The 10,762-nt window shown below is 49.5% G+C and overlaps 1 pseudogene; it reads left to right on the forward strand.

Moving 5' to 3' along the window:
• LOC144164839 (uncharacterized) overlaps positions 1–7,048 on the forward strand; it is a 45,733-nt pseudogene extending 38,685 nt beyond the window's left edge.
• Positions 7,049–10,762: the final 3,714 nt, after the last annotated feature.

Below are 10,762 nucleotides of genomic sequence, written 5' to 3' on the forward strand. Positions count from 1 at the left end.
TCGGCGTTTGCGAAGTAAATGCCCCCTTCGTTTTACCGCTCACCTCTCATGGTGTTCCTCTTGCGTCGCGCTCCTCCCAAGGTAAAGACGCCAAATGTTTGCTTAAATCATTTTAAATTTTCCGCGTTGCACTGCTTCATACCGGGTGTCCCGATGCGAACGCTGCCGTACGGCGAAGACGCGCGTTAATCGAGGCGCCCTACTTCAACGTTTATAGAACCGCGTTTCCCTACTCCACGAGCGTTGCAAGCAGAACGTGGAACCTATCTAGTGGAACCTTTCGTAACTGTTGCCGGTTGATTTCTTACAATGGCACCAGAAGCTATAGTGGCACGGGCGACAGCAGGCGATGGCGGAGTGAATTCTTTTTCTGCAGTTGATGAAGTATGTAATTTCGCAGAAGTCAAGCCTGTTTGAATTTTTATAAAGGAACACTGCAAATATCACTTCTGTATTGATTTGTTGCCTCATATTTGCGTAATGTTTTGTTGTTCAAAAATGTTGACAAGTATGACCATTACACCGGACATAGACGGGTACATTTAGCTGTGACTATATAAGACTTTTGCGCAGGCATTGTTTTGCTTTGGCCGGGTGGCTGAATCGAGTCACAGACAGATAGACGGACAGACATACAGACAGACCGAAATTTCTGGGTTTAAGTAGCCCAAGAAGGACTATCGTCTTTAAAAAACGGTTTTGTTCGCCGCACCTGTTTGGCTGCCTCGAAGCATTCGGAAAATCGTTGCGTTGTCTCAGACCTATCCTCCGGAACACCCGCATCGAGGAATGTCTTGTAGGACGCCCTGCCAACTTCGACGCCAAACGTGCCATAACGCACGGCGGCAGGCGCAGATAGTTGGTACATTGGCGCGAACAAAGCCTGGGGCGAGAGGCGGTAGTCATTGTCGTCCGTGAGGTAGAAGTACTCCGAACTGAAGAAATACAGGGGATTCATTCCACCGTGGATGGCGCTGCCGGTGAGTTTGCGAGCCTCCGTGGCGTCCCGCCCGTTCTTCACATAGCTCGATTCCATGTCCGGATACTTTGAGTACCTGCAAAGTTATACCTTGGATCAGTCGTTATTCCCAAACATTTTGGCCTGTGGCTCATTCAGGAGTGTAGTTGGGACACTACTGTGTATATATATATATATATATATAAGAAAACTTTGAACAAGGTAAAAGCACGATTGTTGCCAACGTTTCAGGCCCTACCGAAAGCAAGTCTCTTTGCTGAAGCGTTGGCAACAATCGTGCTTTTACCTTGTTCAAAGTTTTCGTTTCTTGTCTTCTCTACCATCTTCAAAGTTCCACTGCTCCCTATATATATATATATATGTATATATATATATATATATGTATATATATATATATATATATATATATATATATATATATATATATAACAATCACCACTATCACACCAAGGCACTCCCAAACCTTCCCTTGTCCAGACACCTAGCGATGCAAAATCACTCTTTCGATGACATTAAAGTCACGCTTCTACAGAGCAGTTTTTCTAGCTGTAGGGAGCGAGAACAATGTGAGTCTTACTTAATCTACAAATTTAATACCCTGGAGGCAGGTCTTAATGAGAGTCCTGGGACTATGACTGTAATTCGTACGCTGCATGACCATTGAAGCATAGTGACCCCGGGACATACGACACCTTGTAGTTTTGTTGTCCTTTTGCTATCGGCCCTTCCCGCGCAGGGCATTGCACGGTCTGATGTTTACAGGCAGCCTGTTGCTCCAGGTGTGAGGTTGTATATTGTAAGACCAACAACCTACCATTATGTTTGTGCTCCCTCCCGGAGTTTTTCCCTCCTGGAGACACCGGATGTTTTTGGGCCTTTCGCCACCCGTGAACTCGTCGCATTTTCTGTTATCCCCACAACCCGCGTTCATGCAGTGTGTTCCTCCTTGCCTCTTTCTTGCCTCCTCCTTGCCACCTTGTTCCTCCCTCTTCCTTTCGCTTTTTTTTGATGGCTTTTTCTCGCCTGCCTTTGGCAGAATAAGCTCTGTATGCTGTGTGTGGCCGTTTGTGTGTTTGTTTCCCATGTGGCTTGTGTTTCGGGGCGCCGCCCCCACTCTGAGTCCGTACGATTTTACCCAAAGCTTTCATTCCTGAGGAAGACCTGTCTCAGGTCGAAACGTTGGAAATAAAGTCTCCGAAGAGCGTACTTCTACTTTGTGCGTATTCCTGCAGCAACTAAGGACTCTACTTCACGACTATATATATATATATCTATATATAGTAAAAGAGAAGACTAAAGGGTAACGAACGAACATGTATTAACGGTTCGGCTTAGGGCAAGCCGAAACGTTAACACATGGTCGTTCGTTACCCTTGAGTCTTCTCTTTTACTGTACACTTTTGCGGGCGCCATCGTACTTTATTCATATACTATATTGTATATATATATATATATATATATATATATATACCGCTGTGTAGCTGCGCTGGTAGCGTTACGTCGACGGTGGCAAGTCTTCCGCGTTACAATATATATATATATATATATATAGCAAAAAAAGAAAGACACACGTCGAAAAAAGAAAAGGTTTAACGTTTCGGCCGAGGGACCGGCCTTCGTCAGGTTATTCTGACGAAGGCCGGTCCCTCGGCCGAAACGTTAAACCTTTTTTTTTTCGACGTGTGTCTTTCTTTTCTTTTTTTGCTACGACTTGCCGGTGTCCAAGAAATATTTTCCTGCAATATATATATATATATATATATAAATACATACATATATATATATATATATATATATATATATATATATATATATATATATATATATATATATATATATGTATATATATATATATATATATATATATATATTTATATTGTAACGAGGAAGACTTGCCACCATCGACGTAACGCTACCAGCGCAGCTACACAGTGGTGAAGTTGGAAGAACAGCCAGCGGAGCGTATTACCTCATGCGACCTGCATCATCATCATGGCAAGACCCAAGATCATCACCACCAGTCTGTTGTCACGAGAGCTGAGCGCGCACGGCAGAACCCCTTCGGACTCAGCTGAGCCTCTCTGCATTCCAACGCCTTGCTGCCGTCCTGCCAATAAACCTCGCCATAATTTTGGTGGAGTGTGCGGATTCCATCCTCGTCCCGCTCCTCAGCTGCACCCCGTGTAAACGCAAGCCTGGAACTCCGGAGTCGCACCTTGCCTTCTACCGCTGATTAAGCCATGCCTAGCGACGCCTGAAACACGACATCGCCTTCACCATCGGCTGTCATCTGCTCCGGGGTGATCCGCGAGCGTGACCCGGCGATGTTCACTGCCGCAGAAGACCAGGACGTTGAAGATTGGCTTGCGGCTTACGAGAGGGTAAGCGCGCACAATAAGTGGGACGATGCTATGAAGCTAAATAAGGTGAGTTTCTCTTTGAGGGGACTTGCTGAAAAATGGTATCACAACCACCCAGAGGATCGCGCAACCTGGACCGCATTCAAAACGAACTTTTCGGCGCTATTTCACCAGCCAGCGGTTCGCAAGCTTCGCGCGGAGCAGTGTTTGAGAGAGCGAGCTCAAGAGGCTGGCGAGAACTTAACCAGCTACATCGAGGATGTGGTCGACCTTTGCAGGCGCGTGGATTTTTCCATGCCTGAGCAAGACACCATCAAACATATACTGAAGGGAATAGATGAGGATGCGTTCCAGATGCTGCTGGCGAAAAACCCTCAAAGCGTCAGAGACGTGATCAGCTTGTTACAAAGCTATGACAAGCTGCGGAGGCAACGTCGCCTCACTCGTCGCCGCCCTGTGGAGCGTGAGGAGCCGCTCTGTGGCCTGGCAGTCGACGACAACCCCTCGCTACTGAACCGCATCAAGGAGCTTGTTCGAGAAGAGGTGGCGCGGCAGATCTCTCTCCTGCCTTGTACATCCCTGCTATCGTCATCGGTACCAGATCCTTGCTTGTCGTCGCCGCTCCGTCGAATAGTTAGGGAAGAAGTCGCCGAAGTCTTGCCGACCACGCCGGCTGCTCCCCAGCCGTTGCCTGTAGCGGCGCCACTATACGCTGAAGTTGCGACACGGCAGGCTACTCCTACCGCTTACGTGCCTTTACGCCGCCCGCAGCCGCCGCCCTATCTTCCTCCGGCCTCCTCGGCACCGCTCCACAGCAACCCATGGCACACGCCCGACAACCGGCCCATCTGCTTCGCCTGTCGTATTCCCGGTCACGTTGCGCGTTTCTGCCGCCGCCGAGTTTCCCCCTTCACTGACGCCTACCGAGCTCCTGCCTACCCTGTCTACACGCCGAATCTGTCGAACGACCACGCACCAATGGAGCCGTCGCGTTACTCTTTTCCATCGGAGGCACCGATAGTTAACCGCCGTTCACCGTCCCCGCATCGTCGTTCAGTGTCCCCCATGCGACGTCGCCCCGCCACTCCCCAGGAAAACTGCGACGTCGCCGCAGTTCTCGAGGCAAGAACTGCGACGACCACGACACACGCAAGCCCTCATGTTTATCCTACGAATGTGATTGACGTTTTTGTTGAAGGAGTCGCCACCCTTGCGCTTGTTGACACTGGTGCCGCAGTTTGAGTCATGGACGCAAAACTATGCAGCAAGATTCGAAAAGTGACGACCCGTGTTTCCGGTTTTCGCCTTCGCACAGCTAACGCCGAACAAGTTGAACCTCTCGCAGCATGCACAGCCCGGGTCGTTGTACAGGACGCCCTTTAGATCATTGAATTCCTGGTGCTTACTTCATGCTCTCATGATATCATTTTAGGATGGCGCCCGCGCTGAGGTTGCGTTGCTTCCCGTGTGTGATGCCCAGTTCAACGATTTGCCTTTACCCTCGCACAAGCTCGCTGCTACGGAAGATACCGACATTCCTCCAAAACCAAGAATCTTCAGATGACTGGAAAATCGGCAAGGTCGTTTCCATCTACAAGTCCGGTGATAAAAACTGTCCACTAAACTATCCACCCATTTCTCTAACAAGCGTCCCCGGCAACATCATGGAAGATGTCATGCACTCTTAGATTGTAAACTTTCAGTGTTAGTACCAGTGTCCTGTGCTTCCCTCCTCGATTCGATCGTAATTTTCAACCCATCACAACTGTTTTCCCGGCGCAAGAACATCCCTCTCCCTTTCTCCGTCCTCTCCTTTGAAAACGGCCTTTCTGCTATGTACATCACTAATCCATCCACGTCGGCGTTCACTGTGCTTCGCGGGGAGTGCATTGGTTGTGTCGAGCCCCTCGACACCAACCTCCTAGCCGAAGTACCCGACGACCCATCATCGCTACCAGTTAGTGCCCTCACTCCTTCCGCATCGGCGCCCAGTTCCCACTTTCTATTTTCTTCTGTCGAGCCACAACATTGAAACGGGGTCCCACTCGCCGTTACGGCAACGACCATACCGCGTGTCGGCCGCTGAACGTCGGGTTATAGAAGGAGAAGTCGACGACATGCTTTATCGAGGTGTTATACGCCCTTCAAACAGCCCATGGGCGTCACCCGTTGTCCTCGTTAAGAAGAAAGATGGCTCCATCCGATTCTGTGTCGATTACCGTCGTTTGAACAAGATCACTCGCAAAGACGTATACCCTCTTCCCCGCATCGATGACGCTCTCGACTCCTTGCAAGGTGCAGAGTTTTTCTCTTCTTTGGATTTGCGATCTGGGTATTGGCAGGTCCCTATGGCAGACGCTGATCGTCCCAAGACGGCCTTCGTCACCCCTGACGGGTTGTACGAATTTAACGTGATGCCGTTTGGACTGTGCAACGCTCCCGCTACCTTTGAGCGAATGATGGACACTATACTGCGAGGACTCAAATGGAAAATATGTCTATGCTACTTAGATGACATCCTTGTGTTTTTCCCCGAATTTCACACACACCTCGAGCGCCTGGAACAAGTATTGAAATGCCTGACCGATGCCGGCCTTCAACTCAATCTTAAGAAGTGCCATTTTGCTGCCCGGAAGCTCACTATTTTGGGTCATATAGTCTCAAAGGATGGCGTTCTCCTTGATCCAGCTAAACTTCAAGCTGTTGCTGCGTTTCCCAAACCGACCAGCATGAAAGAACTACGAAGTTTTATTGGACTATGTTCCTATTTTCGTCGATTTGTCCCTAACTTTGCCGCCGTGATATCACCATTAACCAAGCTTCTAAGCGGAGTCAAAGACATTTTTGCTTGGTCACCGACATGCGATGAGGCGTTTTCCACGTTACGCTCCCTCTTGACCTCTCCACCCATTCTCCGGCACTTTACCCACATGCGCCGACGGAAATTCATACTGATACCAGTGATGTCGGCTTGGGCGCTGTGCTTGCGCAGCGAAAAGCAGGATTTGACGAGTATGTCGTCGCTTACGCAAGCCGTACTCTTACTAAGCCGGAATCCAACTACTCCGTCAAGGAGAAAGAATGTCTAGCCGTCGTATGGGCCGTCGACAAATTTCGCCCCTACCTATACGGTCGCCAATCCGATGTCGTGACGGACCATCACGCTCTTTGTTGGCTGCCTTCGTTGAAAGACCCATCCGGACGACTTGGGCGTTGGGCTCTTCGGCTCCAGGTATACGATATCCGTGTGATATACCGCTCTGGCCGCAAGCATGCCGATGCCGATGCGCTATCTCGCTCGCCTGTCACCTTCGCTTCTGCATCTCTCGACGCTGCAGACAGTGTTGGCGAACCGCTTCCTTTTGCTGACATGCCAGCCGAACAGCGCAAAGACCCGTGGATTTCTTCAATTTTGGCTGTCCTTTCACACCCGGTGACGATATCAGCACCCCGAGCCCTCCGCCGTCAAGCGCGCCACTTCGCCATTCGTGATGAGCTTCTCTACCGCCGTAGCTACCTCTCCGAAGGCCGAAAATGGCTGCTTTTCATCCCTTGCCACTTGCGCTCTACAATCTGCAACTGCTTTCACGCAGATGCGCAGTGTGCCCACTCCGGAGTGCTCAAGACATACCAGCGCGTCCGGCTGCCCTACTACTGGCGCGGAATGTACACGTTTGTCCGCAAGTTCGTTCGCTCTTGTGCCGACTGACAGCGCCGAAAGCTGACCGGACCCACAGGCAGGTGCTCTGCAGCCGTCGCCATGCCCAGCCCGACCTTTTGATCGTGTTGGTATTGACTTGTACGGGCCTTTACCGTTAACGGCTACTGGCAACCGCTGGATTATAGTCGTCGTCGACCACCTCACCCGATACGCTGAAACAGCCGCATTACCAGCCGGCACTGTGCGCGACGTCGCAAAGTTCCTTTTACATCGTTTCGTGCTCCGGCACTGTGCGCCTCGTGAACTGCTCAGCTACAGGGGCCGTGTATTGAAGCCCTACTCGCAGCATGCCGCGTTACCCACAGGACCGCTACAGCCTACCACCCACAGACTAATGGCCTTACGGAGCGTTTCAACCGTACCCTGGGCGATATGCTAGCAATGTATGTCTCTTCGGACCACACGAATTGGGACCAGGTCCTCCCATTTATAACGTACGCCTACAACACCGCTCAGCAGGCCACTACAGGCTTTTCCCCATTCTCTCTTCTTTACGGACGCACCCGCCGCGGTGGCTCAGTGGCTAAGGCGTTGCGCTGCTGAGCACTAGGTCGCGGGTTCGATTCCCGGCCGCGGCGGCCGCTTTTCTGATGGAGGCGAAAAGCAAAAACGCCCGTGTGTACGAGATTTCGGCGCACTGTAAAGATCCCCAGGTGGTCAAAATTAATCCGGAGCCCTCCACTACGGCGCGCCTCATCGCCTGCGTTGCGTCGGTGCGTTAAACCCTACAATCAATCGATCAATCTTTACGGACGCGAACCGTCGTGTCTCTTGGATACCATCCTTCCGTATCGACCAGACGCCTCAGAATACGCGCTGATTTCTGAGACTACTTCGCACGTCGAGGAGTGCCGACAGCTTGCCCGCGCATTCACTATGGAAGAGCAGTCACAACAAAAACACCGTCGTGATGACTCCAAGCCATCAGCTGAATTTTCTCCCGGCTCTCTTGTCTTGCTCTATATACCGTCTACTACTGCCGGCCTATCCAGCAAGCTTCTTTCGAAGTACCACGGCCCATACCGTGTAGTGGAGCGTACCTCTCCCGTCAACTATGTCGTGGAGCCACTGACGCCTTCGACGGATCTTCGCCGTAGCGGACGCGAAATTGTCCACATTCAGCGCCTCAAGCCATACTACGATCGTCTTATTTTGTCGTGTCCCTAAGTCGCAAGGTTTGCTCTTTTCGCCGCGGGGGGTGATTGTAACGAGGAAGATTTGCAACCATCGACGTAACGCTACCAGCGCAGCTACACAGCGGTGAACTTGGAAGAATAGCCAGTGGAGCGTATTACCTCATGCGGTCTGCATCATCATCATGGCAAGACTCAAGATCATCATCACCAGTCTGTTGTCACGAGAGCTGAGCGCGCACGGCAGAACGCCTTCGGACTCAGCTGAGCCTCTCTGCGTTCCAACGCGTTGCTGCCGTCCTGCCAATAAACCTCGCCATAATGTATATATATATATATATATATATATATATATATGATTGCGAGGAGGGCTGTCTTTGGTTGCCGTAGCAAATAGTAAAAAATGGGTATAGCTTCTAACAAAACTGTTTATTGGTCGACATTTCGATCGGATGCCGATCTTTCTCAAGACAACATTTTGACGAGCTTATAAATACGTGCACAGAAATACAAAATGTCTTGAGAAAGATCGGCACCCGATCGAAACGTCGACCAATAAACAGTTTTGTTAGAAGCTATACCCATTTTTTACTATATATATATATATATGGTTTGGAAATGAGGGGCTCGTTGGGAAATACAGAAAGAAATTCCAGCAGTGTACAACGCCAAAGAAGGCATAGGGGAATGGTTAGACTATTTTTTTACCGTTAGTGACGTTACATTATTATTATTTATTTATTAATTACTTAAGAAAGAACGAAAAACACGCGCTCAGCGTGGGGACCGAACCCACGCCCTTCGATTAGATCTCGAATGCCTTACCAATTCGGCTATCTGGGCGACTGTGTTCTCCTTGACTTTCTGGGGTATTTACTTTTACTACAACTGTATCTGACGCTTGAGGGTGGTAGCCAGCGCCACTCAGACTACACGGGGAGAAGGGGACCTTCTTTTCAACCCCCGGGGAGTGACGCGAACGTCTACAGCCTCATAAGCGGGTAACTGGCGGGAAACCCTCTTATGCTACCTTGGCATCAAGGCTGCCAGAACCGAGGCCCTCGCTAAGCTTTCACACAATAATAGGGTGCAAAATACAAAATAGGAGTTGACGAGCCCACCGAACTAGGAAGAAACTGTAGAATTGCTTGGGTTTGGGCGAGTTGGTTTTCCATATCGACTTGAAATTTCAGCTTGAAAAAAAAAAACACAGGACTTAGGAAGGAAACACGAACACAATGCTTACTATCAACTTGGTTTACTTACAGAAACGGGGAACATATCTACATGAAACATTGCACAACATTGGTACAGCGCTACACTCTTTCTCCCGAGATTAGTTAACAGGATATTCGCTAAGCAGGTCCAGTTCTTTCTGTGTGCTGATTGATGCACGTGTGCTCAGTCACCTGTGCTGACTGACTGTGCTCAGTAAGCTGTGCTGACGCACGTGTCACCTTTCTTGCTGATGGCCACTGCTTCGACGTCCTGTGGTTTTTGTTCAAGCTGAAACTTCAAGTCGATATGGAAAACCATCTCGCCCAAACCCAAGCAAATATAATTCTTGAATACACGGTGTGCCTCATAGCACAGAAGTAGCTTCGGGGAATCGAACGAGTCAATATTATTTGACAAGGGTGTTTCCACAGACCCAGCACTTGACTTTAAATGGTTTCGCACCGATTTCCCAAACGAATGAATTATGCCTCTTTTTGCTGCAATCAGCCATCGAATAAGGGAAACACGAAACGGTGGATTTTTCTCTGGACATATCTTCCTTTGTGCATCCTATTACTTATCCAAACGACACCACTGCGAATATATCACCACTGCGAATACAGCGACCGCCGTGGTGCCTGGTATATTAGTCCGTTTTTCAGTACGCGTACAGCGGAGAACTTCTCTTTTTTTTTCAACCGATCCAAATAATGATAACAGACATAGCAGAGAGAGGTCAGTGATAAACAAACGGCGCTCAAGAAAGGCAGGCCGCGGGTTACCCTATTTGATTTGCGCTGCGCTGATACTTCATGCTTTTTCTGCACTTTTGCCTTTTCGGGGATGCCTTGTTTTGGCATTAACTCACTGTTCTGCTGCTACTGCTACTGATAAAAGTGGGGGGATACTGCTGTAGACAAATTAGCAAGGGCTTCCTCAAAAGAGTTCCATCTAGTGCATCACGAGCCTCTCCTACTCCCTCTCTCCCTATGGCCTGCACTCCACCTCCCTCACCCTGAATTGTATGCTAGTAAGCTTCCTGCTGAGCTCTCTAATATCCCCAGTGAAGTTCCTTTCCTTTTCCGTTCCTTTCCCTCAAACCACAACCATCCTCCTCATCATCACTAGCCTATCTACGCCCACTGCAGGGCAAATGCCTCTCATTAATCTACAATTACTCCGGTCCTGTGCTAACTGCGACCAATTTATCCCCGCAAACTTCTTGATCTCATCTGCCATATAACTTTCTGCCGCCCCCTGCAACGCTTGCCTTCTCTAGGGATCCACTCTGTTACCCTTAATGACCAACGGTTATCTTGCCTTCGCATTATATGCCCCGCCCACGTCCATT

The sequence above is a fragment of the Haemaphysalis longicornis genome, unplaced genomic scaffold, assembly GCF_048455015.1.
Source record: "Haemaphysalis longicornis isolate Haplotype H1 unplaced genomic scaffold, Haemaphysalis longicornis Haplotype H1 scaffold_14, whole genome shotgun sequence".
NCBI classification, from domain to species: domain Eukaryota; kingdom Metazoa; phylum Arthropoda; class Arachnida; order Ixodida; family Ixodidae; genus Haemaphysalis; species Haemaphysalis longicornis.